Below are 17,767 nucleotides of genomic sequence, written 5' to 3'. Positions count from 1 at the left end.
ACTTCCTTCAAACCACTGGGAGGCTCACTCAAAAGTGAGGGGAGTTCACACCCACAGGGCAACCTTCAGACACTACAGACCCCAGCCCCCTTGATTTCTGGTGTATCTCTTCAGAGGTGACCTCTGTACTATCTCTCAAAGGCACCCAGTGGCCTTGGGCCCCACTTGTCCACCTCCATGGCCTTTCTCACATGTGTGTTCACTGTACTTAGTTCCTCACATAGGCACCTGACATCATCTTCCTAATTACCTACCTGCTCCCAAGTTCCTGTGTCTGAGTCACCGTTGTTGGAAACACAAGGTCTCATGGTGTCCTATGTCCATCTGCCTAATCAGGGTGGACAGGAATTCAAGTGAAAGATACCCAGTAAAGACAGGAGGAGGAAGGGAGAGGGATACCATAGTTGAAGCTTCAGAGGCATCACATGGAACAGGAACATCCCTACACAGAGAACAGGAATCTGATTGGGGGAGAGAGATGCTTTCTGGCCTTGTATTTCTTTATGGATCTTGCAATAAGATATTCTCAACCAGCTGGGACAAGGTGTTTTGAGGGTGTACCCCGACCCTAGACAATAGGAATCGATGGGGGAATTCAGGCTGAAGCACACACTGCTCCATGGATCAAGACCTGGGAACCAGAAAGTCATAGAGAGATAGGAGCAAGATTTGGGTGGCAGGATAGAGGCTGCAAGACTGAGACAAGCCTCCAACAAGGAAAAGGCCAGAAGCAGGCCATAGTTGAGGACAGGGCTTGCCTTCATGATTGCAATATGAAGACCTGCAATATACATCCACTGCTTCAGTGTCACTATCATACCTTGACATTTCCTTGAAAATTATTTTTAAGTATATTCTATTATATTGAATATAGTTCCAATGGTATAACATATTTACATTCATCATTAGGCCAGCCATGCTCATGGAATCAGAATACAGGATACCCAATGGGGGCTTCAAACCCAGGCTTCTGAAGGGGTTCACATGGAAGGGTCAGAGGTTCTTTTATGTGCCCCAAGCAGGTACCCAAGGAAGCCACAGAGCTCAGCAGATCCTAAGCAGACAGACAAGATAGATGACAGAAACACATCTTCCACTCGAAAGGACACCATAGAAAACACATAGATGGATTCATCATGTCCATTTCCAGATTACTGAGGTAATGGGAAACTCACTACTTAATAGACAAATAAGCCCCACTTGTAAAGCCTGTAGATCTGCACACAGCCCTGGGTATCTGGGCATCTGGGACACAGAACCTAGCATGGTCAACACAAACAGCCAGGTGAAGAGGCCCTGCAGATGATAGTAGGACAAGCCCAGATTTACATCATCAGTCCTTCTACCACAGAGGCAGCTCTAAGCAAACACACAGGGCTGACCCAGTCTCAGGAGCATCATCCATGCTCAATCCATGAGAGGCTAGCCCGTTCTACATTCCTTCAGGACAGGTGTGGAAGGAATAATAATAAATCATAGAAATACCTAAACAATTTTGGTCTAGTTGTCTAAGGGAAAAAAATTAGAGCAAACCCCAAGATTGCTGAAGAAGTCCCAAACAAAAAAGAGACCTTAATGCGACTTTCCTGGTGATCCAGTGGTTAAGAATCTGCCTTCCAATGCAGAGGATGCTGGTTTGACTCCTGATCAAGGATCTTAGATGCCACTTGACCTGGGATGACAGAAACCTTTATGCCACAGCTAGAGCAAAGCTTGCGGCCTTCAAGGAAAGATCCTATATCTGTCACAAGAAAATCCCGTGTGACACAACTAAGACCAAAAAGAGCCAAACATAAATAAATAAACAGGTATTTGTAAAGAAGAGAGAGGAAGTGCTCACTTTGGCAGCGCATATATTAATATTGCAACAAATAAGAAGAGTAGCACAGCTCCTGCGCAAGGATGACACACAAAATCATAAAATTTTCCATATTTTTCATATGCAAAATAGATAACCATCCAGAAGCTGCTGTATAGAACAGGGAGCCCAGACTGGCACTGTGTTTCAACCTCGCAAGATGGAATTATTGTGGCAGGGAGAGAAATTCAAGAGGGAGGAAAGGTGACTCACTGGAAATGACCCTGATGCTAGGAAAGATTGAGTGAAGGAAGAGAAGGGGGTGACAGAGGAGGAGATGGCTGGATGGCATCACTGACTCGATGGCTGTGAGTTTGAGCCAACTCCAGCAGATAGTAAAGGACAGGGAAGCCTTTCATGCTTAGAGTGCATAGAGTCTCAAAGAGTCAGACACAACTTAGCAACTAAAAAACAACAACGACTGATTCACAATGATGAATGACACAGACCACCAAAACATTCTAAAGCAATTATCCTCTAATTAAAAATTTTAATTTAATTCTTTGTTAGTTGCGTCCTTTGCTATTATTTTCTCCCATTCTGAATGCTGTCTTTTCACCTTGCTTATAGTTTCCTTTGTTGTGCAGAAGCTTTTAAGTTTAATTAGGTCCCACATCTCAAAAATATACAAGCAACTCCTGCAGCTCAATTGCAGAAACATAAACGACCCAATCAAAAAATAGGCCAAAGAACTAAACAGACATTTCTCCAAAGAAGACATACAGATGGCTAACAAACACATGAAAAGATGCTCAACATCACTCATTATCAGAGAAATGCAAATCAAAACCACAATGAGGTACCATTTCACGCCAGTCAGAATGACTGCTATCCAAAAGTCTGCAAGCAATAAATGCTGGAGAGGGTGTGGAGAAAAGGGAACCCTCTTACAGTGTTGGTGGGAATGCAAATTAGTACAGCCACTATGGAGAACAGTGTGGAGATTCCTTAAAAAACTGGAAATAGACCTGCCATACGACCCAGCCATCCCACTGCTGGGCATGCACACTGAGGAAACCAGAATTGAAAGAGACATGTGTACCCCAATGTTCATCACAGCACTGTTTATAATAGCCAGGACATGGAAGCAACCTAGATGTCCATCAGAAGACAAATGGATAATAAAGCTGTGGTACATACACACAGTAGAGTATTACTCAGCCATTAAAAAGAATACATTGGAATCAGTTCTAATGAGGTGAATGAAACTGGAGCCTATTATGCAGAGTGAAGTAAGCCAGAAAGAAAAACACCAATACAGTATTTTGAACTGTGGTGTTGGAGAAGACTCTTGAGAGTCCCTTTGAATGCAAGGATATCCAACCAGTCCATTCTAAAGGAGATCAATCCTGGGTGTTCTTTGGAAGGATTGATGCTAAAGCTGAAACTCCAGTACTTTGGCCATCTCATGCGAAGAGTTGACTCATTGGAAAAGACTCTGATGCTGGGAGGGATTGGGGGCAGGAGGAGAAGGGGACAACAGAGGATGAGATGGCTGGATGGCATCACGGACTCGATGGACATGAGTCTGGGTGAACTCCGGGAGTTGATGATGGACAGGGAGGCCTGGCGTGCTGCAATTCATGGGGTCACAAAGAGTCAGACATGACTGAGCGACTGAACTGAATGCATATATATGGAATTTAGAAAGATGGTAATGATAACCCTGTATGTGAGACAGCAAAAGAAACACAGATGTATAGAACAGTCTTTTGGACTCTGTGGGAGAGGGCGAGGGTGGGATGATTTGGGAGAATGACATTGAAGCATGTATATTATCATATGTGAAACGAATTGCCAGTCCAGATTTGATGCATGATACAGGATACTCAGGGCTGGTGCACTGGGATGACCCAGAAGGATGGGGTGGGGAGGGAGGGGGATTCAGGATGGGGAACACATGTACACCCGTGGCGGATTCATGTCAATGTATGGCAAAACCAATACAATATTGTAAAGTAAAAAAATAAAATAAATAAAATCTAAGTTTCACCTGAAAAAAAATAAAATTTTTAATTTGATTTAAAAATATTTTTATAAACTTCAAAAAGAAGGAGAGAGAGAAAGACCCTGAGAAGAGGCCAGGAAGAATAAGTCAAGGCAGGATTCAGGTTGATGATCCAAGTTCAGGGAGACTTCATACAATGGGGCAATATGGTGTACGGCTATGTGGTTGCAATACAGGCTTACAAAAAATTCTACTCCTGAGCTGTCTGATTGCTTTGGAGTAGAAAATAAAATGTGAAAAATCAATGACTCGTTCTTCTCTCCTTCTCAATGTGCCATGAAAAAGATAGTAATGGAATTTTAAACCATGACCCCATATGGGATTATCACTTAATGATGGAATAGAACACGTTTTCAGAGAAGAGAAAGCACAGAAAGATGGGGTGACTATTGGGCAGAGAAAGCCATATCTAACAAATAAGACAGAGCCTGTTTTTCCTACACAATTCCAAACAGCTCTGAGCTATGGAGACTTGGGCACTGCAATGGGTAAGTGTAAATACAACCACAGAACTGAAAGAGGTAAGTGATATCTACATGGAATCACTGAAATCTCTAACCCTAATCCCCACCTCTTTCATGCACAGAACACATGCATTCAGGTAAACATCCTCCAAGAATGAAGTTGGAGAGCCAGCGTGATGTAGTGCTTAAAATCGGGGACCCTGGAGCTGCACTTCATGGTTTGAAATCATTTGCATTCAAAACGTGCACTTTCAGTGGCACCACTGTAAGCTAGAACAGAACAGAGGAGTGTCTTCAAATTTCTAAAGCAAATTTAGAATTCCATCTCAAGGAAGGTATCAATTCAAATATGTAACAATCAAATAATTCTCCTTCCTTGCATCTTCTCTCAGGAATGTACAAGAGGATGTACTTCACTAACACAAGAGAAGAGACTGAGAAAGGGGAAGACTTCTGAATTCCCAAGATGAACTAAAGGGAAATTCGAGACAACCACTGCATTGGATTTGAAAAGTCATCATTCCACACTGGACTCCAGAAGGAGAGGCGGCTACTGGTGATATCATTCTAGAGAGGGGAAAGGCAGATCAATACATCATTTTGTGAGTCCAATCATGGGAAGAAGAGCTTTCGTTTCTTCTTAAGGGTTTGGAACAATTTAGTTACATGCAGATAATAAAGTATGGGCAAGGCTAATAAATTACTAACAAAGTACAAAAGTATGCATTTTGTTTTTAAAAGTTTATTTTATTCTAAGAATGCAAACATACCTTAACATTACAAATATATATAATAAACTGCATGAATACAACTGAGTAGGACTCTAAGAGTTGTCCCCACAACAGATCACCCCCCCAACCATGTCCTCCACATGCCCTTTGTCTGTAGAAACACTTTCATCTTCTAGACCTTTCCCAAGTTCCAAAGAGTATATTGGATCAGATACTTGAGAAAATGCAAAAAGACAAACAGTCAGGCAAGAAAACATAATAATAATTGGGCCATTAAACAATGAAAAGGACCTTCAGTCACTCCTCAAGGGCCATACATAATATTCTGAACCATATTCTTGGAGATTTTTTGAAAATACTGAAACCTTGATCAGGTGGAAGAAGTTAACTGTTTCCCGGAAGAATGTAGACTTCAGTCCTTTTGGAATCAGAAAGTTGATGATGTTGACTCCTGATTACCTGATCATCAACCAATCACAAGAAACTCCACCAGCTGATCACATATCCCACAAACCACACTCCCTCACCCTGTCTTTAAAAGCCTTTCCCTGAAAGCCTTTGGGGAATTCAGACCCCTCAAGTACTACCTACCTGGACTCCTTGCTTGGCAATGAACACCGCATTTTCCTTCACCACAACCCTATGTCAATAGATCGGCTTTACTATGCATGGGCAAGCTGACACAGGCCAAGATCAGTAACATACAGAGACCAAAGTGAAAAATTGAGTGATCATCTTAACTGATGAAGAAAAAAAGAGTTTATGATACTAAGCAGTTATTTGTGATTTAGAAAAAAACAAAATGGGAATAAAGAGTTCTTCATAATCATAATAAAGTGCATTTATGAAAAAACCTCAATAAACATCATATTTGATGGTCAAATGTTATGAGCAGTCCATTTAAAATGAGAAACAAAGTAATGATGCTTGAATGACTGTTTGAACTAAACATTTACAATATTTATTAACCAATGCAGTACAAAGAAAAAATTTGATGATATCAAAGTAGACAACAGATAAAAAAGAATATCAGACTTCCTTGGTGGTCCTGTCGGTTGGGTGTCCACTTGCCAATACAGAGGACATGGGTTTGATCCCTGGTTTTGGAAGATCCCACATGCTGCAGGACAACTAAGCATGTGCACTGCAACTACTGAGCCTGCGCTCTAGAGTGTGGGAGCTGCAAACACTGAGGCCCCCATGCCCTAGAGCCCACGCGCTGCAACTACTGAAGCCCTCAGATCCTAGGGTCCATCCTGTACAAGTAGACAGCTCCCACTTGCTGAAACTAGAGAAAGCCCACGTGTAGTGATAAAAACCCAGCCCAGCGGGGGCGTGGGGGGGAATCCAAACCATGATCTTTGAAAAAGCAAAAAAATTGATAAATCTCTATTACTTATTTGAAAAGCAGTAAGACACAAATTATCATAATAAATAAAAGAAAGGATGACTTTATTGATCTACATACATAAAAATAAGAAAACAAGAAGAACTAATTATGTCAATTATCTGGATGGCTTAGATGAAGCATATACCTTTCTTGAAGACAAAAATTACACAAAGTGAATCAATACAAAAGAGAATATCTGAATAGCTCTATATCTGTTAAGAAAGGTAAACTTTAATTAAATCATCACACATAGAAAATTCCAGGCCCGTAGATATAGAGGTGAATTTTATCAAATATATAAAGAAGAAATAATATCAATCCTATATAAATGCTTTAAGAAAACAGGACAAATGAACCTTCCCAACCCATATCTTGAGGGCAGTATTTTCTCATATATTTTCAGGAAAAAGTATGACCAGATAACTATGGACTGAGACCATTAATGAACATATACCCACAAAAAATTAACATAACTTTAGCAAATAAAATCTGGACACACACAAAAGAAGTGGCACATAAACACAAGTGATGTTTATCCTGGGACTGCAAGTTTGGTTTAACATTCAAAGTCAATCAAGGTAATTCACCATATTAACAGAATAATGGGGAAAACTCATATGATCCTCATAACAGATGCAGAAAATATGTTTTAAAAATCAAAACATTCACCCGGGGTGGAGGGATGGGGTGGGAGGTGGGAAGGAGGTTCAAGAAGGAGGGGACATGTGTACACCTATGGATGATTCATGTTGATGTATGGCAGAAACCAACAAATATTGTAAAGCAATTATCCTCCAATTAAAAATAAATTCTTAAAAATAAAAACATTCATAATAAAACACATCAATAAACTAAGAGAAAAGTATACTTCATAGCATTATGAGTTATACCTCCTTACCACCTACAAGTGACAATACCATGGGGAAAGATTGAATGCTTTCCTCCTAAAATCAAGCAGAAGGCAAAGATGCCCACTTTCATGATTTTTTGGAAACATTTTACGGGCAGTTCTGACGGGTAAAACAAAAGAAATACAGACTGGAAAGGAAGAGATAAAACTATATATCAAAACATGCAGCAAATGAAGCAACTGACAAATAATCTCAAAAATATACAAACAGCACATACAGCTCAATTCCAGAAAAATAAACGACCCAATCAATAAATGGGCCAAAGAACTAAACAGACATTTCTCCAAAGAAGACATACAGATGGCTAACAAACACATGAAAAGATGCTTGACATCACTCATTATCAGAGAAATGCAAATCAAAACCACAGTGAGGTACCATCTCATGCTGGTCAGAATGGCTGCTATCAAAAAGTCTACAAACAATAAATGCTGTGGAAAGTGTGGAGAAAAGGGAACCTTCTTACACTGTTGGTGGGAATGCAAACTAGTACAGCCACTATGGAGAACAGTGTGGAGATTCCTTTAAAAACTGGAAATAGAAGTGCCATATGACCCAGAAATCCCACTCCTGGGCATACACACTGAGGAAATCAAAATTGAAAGAGATATGTGTACCCCAATGTTCATCACAGCACTGTTTATAATAGCCAGGGCATGGAAGCAATCTAGATGTCCATCAGCAGGCAAACGGATAAGAAAGCTGTGGTACATATACACAATGGAATATTACTCAGCCATTAAAAAGAATTCATTTTAATCAGTTCTAATGAGGTGGATGAAACTGAAGCCTATTACACAGAGTGAAGTCAGTCAGAAAGAAAAACACCAATACAGTATATTAATGCATATATATGGAATTTAGAAAGATGGTAACGGATTCATTTTGATATTTGGCAAAACTAATACAATTATGTAAAGTTTAAAAATAAAATAAAATTTAAAAAAAAAAAAAAAGAAAAGACAGAGGAACCAAAGATCAAATTGCTAACATCCACTGGATCATGGAAAAAGCAAGAGAGTTCCAGAAAAACATCTACATCTGCTTCATTGACTATGCCAAAGCCTTTGACTGTGTGGATCACAACAAACTGGAAAATTCTTCAAGAAATGGGAATATCAGATCATCTGACCTGCCTCCTGAGAAATCTGTATGCAAGTCAAGAAGCAACAGTTAGAACTGGACATGGAATTACAAACTGGTTCCAAACTGGGAAAGGAGTACATCAAGGGTGTATATTGTCACCCTGCTTATTTAACTTATATGTAGAGTACATCATGCAATATGCCAGGCTGGATGAAGCACAAGCTGGAATCAAGAAAGCCAGGAGAAAGGTCAATAACCTCAGGTATGCAGATGACACCAATCTTATGGCAAAAAATGAAGAGGAACTAAAGAGCCTCTGATGAAAGTGGAAGAAGAGAATGAAAAGGTTGGCTTAAAACTCAACATCCTGTCCCATGACTTCATGACAAATAATAAGTTCATTTCAGTTGCACAGTTCAGTTCAGTTCAGTCGGTCAGTCGTGTCTGACTCTTTGCGACCCCATGAATTGCAGCATGCCAGCCCTCCCTGTCCATCACCAACTCCCGGAGTTCACCCAGACTCATGTCCATCGAGTCGGTGATGCCATCCAGCCATCTCATCCTCTGTCGTCCCCTTCTCCTCCTGCCCCCAATCCCTCCCAGCATCAGAGTCTTTTCCAATGAGTCAACTCTTTGCATGAGGTGGCCAAAGTACTAGAGTTTCAGCTTTAGCATCAGTCCTTCCAAAGAAATCCCAGGGCTGATCTCCTTCAGAATGGACTGGTTGGATCTCCTTGCAGTCCAAGGGACTCTCAAGAGTCTTCTTCAACACCACAGTTCAAAAGCATCAATTCTTCAGCGCTCAGCCTTCTTCACAGTCCAACTCTCACATCCATACATGACCACAGGAAAAACCATAGCCTTGACTAGATGAACCTTTGTTTGCAAAGTAATGTCTCTGTTTTTGAATATGCTATGTAGGTTGGTCATAACTTTCCTTCCAAGGAGTAAGCGTCTTTTAATTTCATGGCTGCAGTCACCATCTGCAGTGGTTTTGGAGCCCCCCAAAAACAAAGTCTGACACTGTTTCCACTGTTTCCCCATCTATTTCCCATGAAGTGATGGGACCAGATGCCATGATCTTCATCTTCTGAATGTTGAGCTTTAAGCCAACTTTTTCACTCTCCACTTTCACTTTCATCAAGAGGCTTTTTAGTTCCTCTTCACTTTCTGCCATAAGGGTGGTGTCATCTGCATATCTGAGGTTATTGATATTTCTCCTGGCAATCATGATTCCAGCTTGTGTTTCTTCCAGTCCAGCGTTTCTCATGATGTATTCTGCATAGAAGTTAAATAAACAGGGTGACAATATACAGCCTTGAAGTACTCCTTTTCCTATTTGGAACCAGTCTGTTGTTCCGTGTCCAGTTCTAACTGTTGCTTCCTGACCTGCATACAGGTTTCTCAAGAGGCAGATCAGGTGGTCTGGTATCCCATCTCTTTCAGAATTTTCCACAATTTATTGTGATCCACACAGTCAAAGGCTTTGGCATAATCAATAAAGCAGAAATAGATGTTTTTCTGAAACTCTCTTGCTTTTTCGATGATCCAGCGGATGTTGGCAATTTGATCTCTGGTTCCTTTGCCTTTTCTAAAACCAGCTTGAACATCAGGAAGATCACGGTTTACATATTGCTGAAGCCTGGCTTGAAGAATTTTGAGCATTACTTTACTAACGTGTGAGATGAGAGCAATTGTGCGGTAGTTTGAGCATTCTTTGGCATTGCCTTTCTTTGGGATTGGAATGAAAACTGACCTTTTCCAGTCCTGTGGCCACTGCTGAATTTTCCAAATTTGCTGGCATATTGAGTGCAGCACTTTCACAGCATCATCTTTCAGGATTTGAAATAGCTCAACTGGAATTCCATCACCTCCACTAGCTTTGTTCATAGTGATGCTTTCCAAGGCCCACTTGACTTCACATTCCAGGATGTCTGGCTTAGGTCAGTGATCACACCATCATGATTATCTTGGTCGTGAAGATCTTTTTTGTACAGTTCTTCTGTGTATTCTTGCCATCTCTTCTTAATATCTTCTGCTTCTGTTAGATCCATACCATTTCTGTCCTTTATGGAGCCCATCTTTGCATGAAATGTTCCCTTGGTATCTCTAATTTTCTTGAAGAGATCCCTAGTCTTTCCCATTCTGTTGTTTTCCTCTATTTCTTTGCATTGATCGCTGAAGAAGGCTTTCTTATCTCTTCTTGCTATTCTTTGGAACTCTGCATTCAGATGTTTATATCTTTCCTTTTCTCCTTTGCTTTTTGCTTCTCTTCTTTTCACAGCTATTTGTAAGGCCTCCCCAGACAGCCATTTTGCTGTTTTGCATTTCTTTTCCATGGGGATGGTCTTGATCCCTGTCTCCTGTACAATGTCATGAATCTCATTCCATAGTTCATCAGGCACTGTATCTATCAGATCTAGTCATGTCCAAAACTTTACAACCCCATAGAGAGCAGCACTTCAGGTTTTCCTGTCCATCACAACTCCCAGAGCTTGCTCAAACTCAGGTCCATCGAGTCAGTAATGCCATCTAACCATCTAATCCTCTGTTGTCTCCTGCTCCTTCTGCCTTCCATCTTTCCCAGCATCAGGATCTTTTCTAATGAGTCAGGTTTTCGCATCAGGTGACCAAAGTGTTGGAGCTTTAGCTTCAGCATCAGTTTCCAATGAATATGCAGGACTGATGATGAATCACAAGCAGAATCAAGATTGCTGGGATAAATATCAATTGCCTCAGATATGAGGTAAATAGATGGCAAACAGATGAGGAAAAAGTTGAAACAGTGACTGACTTTATTTTCTTGGGCCTCAAAATCACAGTGCATGGTGACTGCAGCCATGAAATCAAAAGATGCTTGCTCCATGGAAGAAAAGCCATGGCAAACCTAGACAGAGTATTAAAAAGCTCAGACAACACTGCTGACAAAGGTCCATATATTCAAAGGTATGGTTTTTCCAGTAGTCACTTATGGATATGAGAGTTGGACCGGAAAGAAGGCTGAAAGCCAAAAAATTGATGCTTTCAAACTGTGGTGCTGGAGAAGACTCTTGAGAGTCCCTTGGATACAAGGAGATCAAGCCAGTCAATCCTAAAGAAAATCAACCCTGAACATTGATTGGAAGGACTGATACTGAAACTGAAGATCTAATACTTTGGCGATCTGATGTGAAGAGCTGACTATTGGAAAAGACTCTGAAGCTAGGAAAGACTGAGGGCGGAGGGAGAAGGAAGCAACAGAGGATGAGATGGTTGGATGGCATCATTGACTTCATGGACATGAGTTTGAGCAAACTCTAGGAAATAGTGAAAGACAGGGAAGCCTAGCATGCTGTAGTCTATGGGGTCACAAAGAGCAGGACATGACTGAGTGACTGAACAACAACAATAACAACAAGATCAATTTTATAAGAGTACCACTTTAAAAAAAATTTTGGACTGCTCTGATGGTCCCTTAGTTAAGATTCCTTGCTTCCACTGCAGCAGGCTAGAGTTTGATCCCTGGTTTAGGGAACTAAGATTCTGCATGCTGCACAGTGGGACCAATAATAAATTAATAAATAAATGACATGCAAAGACAAACATAGACTCTCATGTGAAACCACTTCAAAAAAAAATCTTGTTTTTTTAAATTGGGATTACATTAAACTAACTGCTGTTTGTATGTTTCTGGCTAGGGACAATACAGGATACTAGTTCTCTTCCAGGCATTGAATCTGCGCGCCCTGTAGTGGAAGCTCAGAGTCATAAACACTGAACCATCAGGGAAGTGCAAACTACCTGCTACTTGTAAGGGAAAACATTATTTGCTTGAAAATTTCCCTTGAATAATCTATCCATTTCTATAAATTGTGTGTATATTTGGCCCTCATGAAAATTTTAGAAGTTTAAAAAGATCCATTAAGTAAATAAATATTAAGCAAAGATCAATTCTGTGCTTTTCAGTTTTAGTTTTGGGGCTAGAGATTTAAATTCAAATGTTATGACTAAGGTTAAAATGAAGCTGGATGATATCACTAACAAACTGAACACATATACAGAAGGAAAGACATGCAGAGACTGATCCCTAGTATAGGACTCAACCATACAGACCTGAGAAGGATCTTCCAGGAAAGCAGGAGGAAAACAAACTGTGATGTCATGAAAGTCAAAGTGAAAGAGTGGGGTGGGGGTGGAGGAGAAATGAGCTGTGAAAAATGAATAATTAATTACTGGGATGATGGCAATTAAATAATTACTCCACATAAATCCAGAGGAAAAGGCTTGGGAGATCGATCTAGATTGTTTTAACTTTTGGTCATTTTTCTCAATGTCATTTTTAAAAAGGCCACTCCATGATTCAATAAACTTATTATTATATATTAAACTATCTTTGATTCTATCTATGTGTTTTGTCTTCTGTCACAATGACCAGATATCTATTATTCCACTAAAATTAGATTATTTATGGAGGCAAATTTTATTGTACTACTTGATGAAAACAATCCTCCTTATAGTTCCTATTTACCTCAATTTTCTTGGCTGACTTGAAGAATTTAGTTTTGGAGGTAAACTTTAAGTCAAATTTCATTAGAACAAAAATTTATTTATGGGGAGGTGAGTCAGAGGCTTCCTTTGTGGCTCAGATAGTAAAGAATCTGCCCAAAATGCAGAAGACCTGGAGTGATATGTGGGTTGGGAAGATCCCCTGAAGGCCGGCACAGCAACCCACTCAAGTATTCTTGACTGGAGAATCCCATGACAGAGGTGCCTGGCAGGATACAGCCCATAAAGTCACAGAATCAGATACAACTGAAGCAACCGAGCTGCACAAACACATAATACTCAATCTAGCAGAGCATACAGAACTTGGTACATGTAAAATCAAGGTGTAGAAGAGTGATTCAGTATATTTAATACCTAATTTCATACAGCAGATCAGAGAAGAGCTGAGACTCAAGGCTCCTAGCCACTAGTCCCAAGTCCCAAGTTCAGTTCCCAGTGTGTAAACTTATGCCTGCCTGGTTAGAAGGTAGAGATATCTTACCAGTTATGCCACTCTTTATGTGGGTCATGCTGACTGTAGCCTGATGTTGTGCTAGACCCTAGAAAACAGGGCTAAAATCTAGTCCCTCCCTTGTAGCCTCATAAATCTCCTATGGTAATGCAACTACCCATTTCATGCTTTTAGAAGTGGGTGGAGGATTTGGGACAGGAGACCAAGTGGACATATCTGCATTTCACACTTCACAGCATGAGCTATTTCCATGGAAACAAATTTCTCACTGGGGTAGCTTCTTCCAGCCACTCCCTTCCTGCTGGTTCAACACTTCTTAGGGTTCCTGGTCCCCAGTGCAGGACCAAGAACAGCAGTGGTACTAAGTGTCCCTGAAGAAACGCTGGCTCCTTAGAAGACACCCACCTAAGAAGCATAAAATGGCGAATGCCACTGGGAGAAAAAGGGGACCAGTGATGACACTCTTAGGTCATCTCTGAAGTCACCTGTCAATAACTAGAGGGACTGGAGACTTTGAAACTGTGCTGAAGGCCAGAGTGAGACATGTTATCTGTGCCCCAAAACAACAATTTTATCCACCCAGGCTGGTGACGTCATGGATTACACATTTGTTATCTTGCTTAATCTTCACACAAAATCCCCATGTAGCAGATGACAGAATGACTTGGAAAGTTACAACAACCTTGCCCATACTCCCACAGTTTGCCAGGGATGGGGTGTAGGTTCTGTCTGACCCTGGTCTCCAAGCTCTCAATGACCACATGTGTCACTTTTCACCATCACTGAAGACCTCCTGCCTCACATCCTCCCTGCACAGAACACGGACACTGGGCACAATGAGCAATGTTGGGGTGATTTTATTTCAGCCCGATAGAGGCCACATCAGGTGGGGAAGGTGTCTGTATTCTAGCTTCAGGAACAGAAGGAGAACTGGGCAGGAAGATCAAGTGCAGACCCGGCACAACTGGCAAAGCTTATCACACCAAAGAGAGCAGATTGGAAGCCAATCCTCTAACACCATTCACCACCGAGGACAATTTATAGCCAATGCAATCATTACTGAAGATGATAGACAGCTGCAAGAGAAAAGGAGGCAGAGGGACACTTGAGGCCACAGTTGGGCTATTCTGTCTCCCCAGGATCAACTCACACCTCACTCTCAGGGATTCAGTCCCATCCCCAACAAGAACCTCTACCCACAGACCCACCACTGGAGAGGGGGTTGCCAGCAGGCACCAGGGGGAGGATGGCTCCCTATTAGCCCAGGCACAGGTGTCAGGAGGGAGACAGATCCACCAGTCACACCAGGGAGGGGAGAAGATGACAAGGGTCAGCAGGGAACAGCCGGGGCTGGTCCTGAAGGAGGAGTAAGATGCTGGAGACTGGGCTTGGGTCACACCTCCTGCACCTGAGCCTATTCTTTCAGGTGTGCGGGTGCATGGAATGTGCATGCAGGTGTCCTAAACAACCCCTTGTGCCCTGGAAGCTTCATTTAGTGCATGAAACTCTGGATTGTGGCAAACTTCTCTTTTTTGAATGATTACCAATTTGTGGAAAATATGCAGAGACTGTTCAAAATCTCAAATACTAAATCACAAGAAAAACAACCACAGCAAAAAGATGTTTCTTCAAGAGATACTGTTAGCCCAAGTGAGTGGCTGCACGTACCTAGAAGCTGCCCCAGGATATTAGGCACCAAAACCCCAGAGTGGAAATTCTGGCTCGTAGGCACTGAGAACATGTCAGTGGAAATGGGGCTCTGAGCCAGAGCAATGGCCATAAAAAAGGGATAAAGAGGAGGTGATGTGACCACAGGTCAGAAAGATCATAAGCCAGGGAGTCCCATGCTGGAAGAAGACCTAAAAGCTGGGGCTCCTTTTAAATATTCTTAAAGTAGAGATGACAGGACTGCTACACGTGTGTGAGCTGAATGCTTCTTTTCCTGCAAAGATTAAAGTGCTACTCCTCCCATGCTACTTCCTCTCAGTGAGAAAAGAAACTTACAGAAGTCAACACACTTGTCCTAGTGCACTGACAGTAGTCCCCTATTCTGTGTGAGCTGATTGACATGATATGGACATATTTGGTAACCAGAGGCTGGGTGTGCAGGTGGACTGTGCTTGCATATTACAGGTGCTGCAGGTTGGGGCAAAAGGTTTATGTGCTTCTCTGTTTATAGCTCTATCACACATTCCATGATTGAATGATCTATTACCATGTGGCATACTGAACTATGCTGCATGTGAGTTCTCAAGGTAACTGTGGGTAAAGGCAAGTTACCTTAAATTTCAGATCAATAAGCCTGTTCTCAGGTCCTGCTTCAACAAAGCACTGCCGGATTTTTTCAGCAGCTGCTCTTTCAGCTTCATTAGCATTGATCAAATCCAAGGTTTCATTCAATGCTTTACTTGGGAGTCCAAGGATCACAGCACTAAGGCTTTCATAAAACACAGGGCAGGCTTCTGCTAAAGGCAGAGACAGAAAACATCTCACCAAAAGAATCACTAGATCAGAGGTTCCTGGTTCCCACCACTTGATAGGAACTCACACATCCAAAGCTTCCAGATTCACATTCCACAGAGACTGCCTCGCCCAGGACTGCTTACATAGGGAAGAAGGCCTTCCCTATGAGGCACTCCCAACGGAAGGGAGCAGCAAGAGGGGCTAGGCCTGGAGACCCCTCTGTCCTTGACCACTGCCCCCAGGCATACCAGCCTGCTAATGAGCACCACTACCCCCAACAAACTATCCCCCAGGTTGTGTGCAGATAATGACCCTTACAGCTCCATGCCACCCCCCTTCCCCATTCAAAGACTGAAAGCCCCAGGGAGTTTGTGCAGGACTCCTGACCACTGATCTGCCACCTGGCCTCAGAATCTGTCCCTAGAATCAGCTTGGACAGGACTGGGAAGAATACAGTGAGACAGCAATGGGCAAGGATCAGGAGGGCCATCTGGACCCTCCTTCCTACCCTCACTTGTCTTGAAGGTCAGCTCTCTGGTCACCAGCAAGGCCAGCACAAGCAGTGCTCCCTTCATCATGGCAGCAGCTGGAGTGCTCTGCTCAGGGCAGGGTTTTGCCTGCTTTATACACCACTAGCTCCCCAAGTCCAGCCCACTTCCCTCCCAGTTGAACCACAGGCCTGTGGCCAGGTTCCAAGCACATGTGACTCCCTTGGCCCTTGGGATGTTTACTGTGGAAGACCATTCTACTCTGAGAGCAGAGCTCTTGGAGGACATGTGGGGATATCTTTGCCAAAGAACAAGTGGGACTAAGTGACTCCATTTGGAGCCAAATGCTCTGTTTTCTGGTCTGCAACCATCACCTGTTTTCCTGATCATCCTTCCCCCAACCTAACCTGGCTCTGAGGAAAGCACTGCCCAAACTGAGCAGATGGAATCACAAAAATGTCAAGGACATATCTACACCACTGTCAGGTAGAAAAAAGGTCATCCAGAATTCTGGCTTTCCCCCCACACTTTAATTCCTGTAGATAAGAATGTGGAGCTGAACCTTACTGAAGCCCCCAGATGTCTTAACATCTGCAGTCTCTAGACAGGGCCCTGACACTGCTGGTCAGCAGCCTTGGGCTCTGATTCATGCCCAACAAAAAGCTCGCAGGATTTAAGGCTACGTGGCTTTTCTCAAGTGCTGATAATTCTGTACTTTTGGGTCATGCCACCAGCTTTCCTCAGACCCTTCAGCCCGCTGGTTCGTGAGCAGGCTCCAGCCTTGCGCCTTCTCCTGGCTTTCCTTCCTCCTCCACAGTGAGCCTGGTCTTGGGAGGTGCTTGCACTGCTCAGTCTATCCAGGAACATCAGGAAGAAGCTGTGGGTTTGAGGGTTTATCTCCTGGGGCAGAGACTCTGAGATGCACAGCCCTACAGGCCACTGTGGATGGGAGTTCTAAGGGCCAGAGGGCTGGGTTGATCAGAGGTGGCAGTCTGTATGTGAAAACTCTTACAGAGTCAAACTCAACTTTCCACGTTAGGAAAGCAGTTTGTTGGGACAAACCATTTGAGATGGCCCTTGAAAACACTAGAAGGAAGCCTGAGAATCTCCTGATGGCCAAACTGGAAAGGGTTTGACAGACAAAATAAGTGACAGAGTATTCGATGATAAACCAATGTAAAAAGTAATATGTATGAATCCATACTGATATAAATTACTGTCTAAATAAATAAATGTGGGAGAGGAGAGAACCATTCCTTACAGAAACATCCTAAATAATAGAAATAGACTATCCCCTTCAGGAGGAAGAACCTACTGCCCTGACCTCCCTGAGTGTGGGCTAGACTTAGGAACTCGTCTCCAAAGAAAAGAG

At 42.3% G+C, this 17,767-nt stretch overlaps 1 non-coding gene across 1 annotated transcript; it reads left to right on the top strand.

Annotated features, from left to right (window-relative positions):
• The first annotated feature begins 1,832 nt into the window (after positions 1-1,832).
• Positions 1,833-1,937, top strand: LOC129632660 (U6 spliceosomal RNA). Its single transcript, XR_008704647.1, has one exon. It is a non-coding gene; the product is annotated as a U6 spliceosomal RNA (small nuclear RNA).
• The last annotated feature ends 15,830 nt before the right edge of the window (positions 1,938-17,767 follow it).

The sequence above is a fragment of the Bubalus kerabau genome, chromosome 17 (genome assembly GCF_029407905.1).
Source record: "Bubalus kerabau isolate K-KA32 ecotype Philippines breed swamp buffalo chromosome 17, PCC_UOA_SB_1v2, whole genome shotgun sequence".
NCBI classification, from domain to species: Eukaryota; Metazoa; Chordata; class Mammalia; order Artiodactyla; family Bovidae; genus Bubalus; species Bubalus kerabau.
The sequence above is the reverse complement of the archived record's forward strand: the minus strand, read 5'-3'. Positions and strand labels throughout refer to the sequence as shown.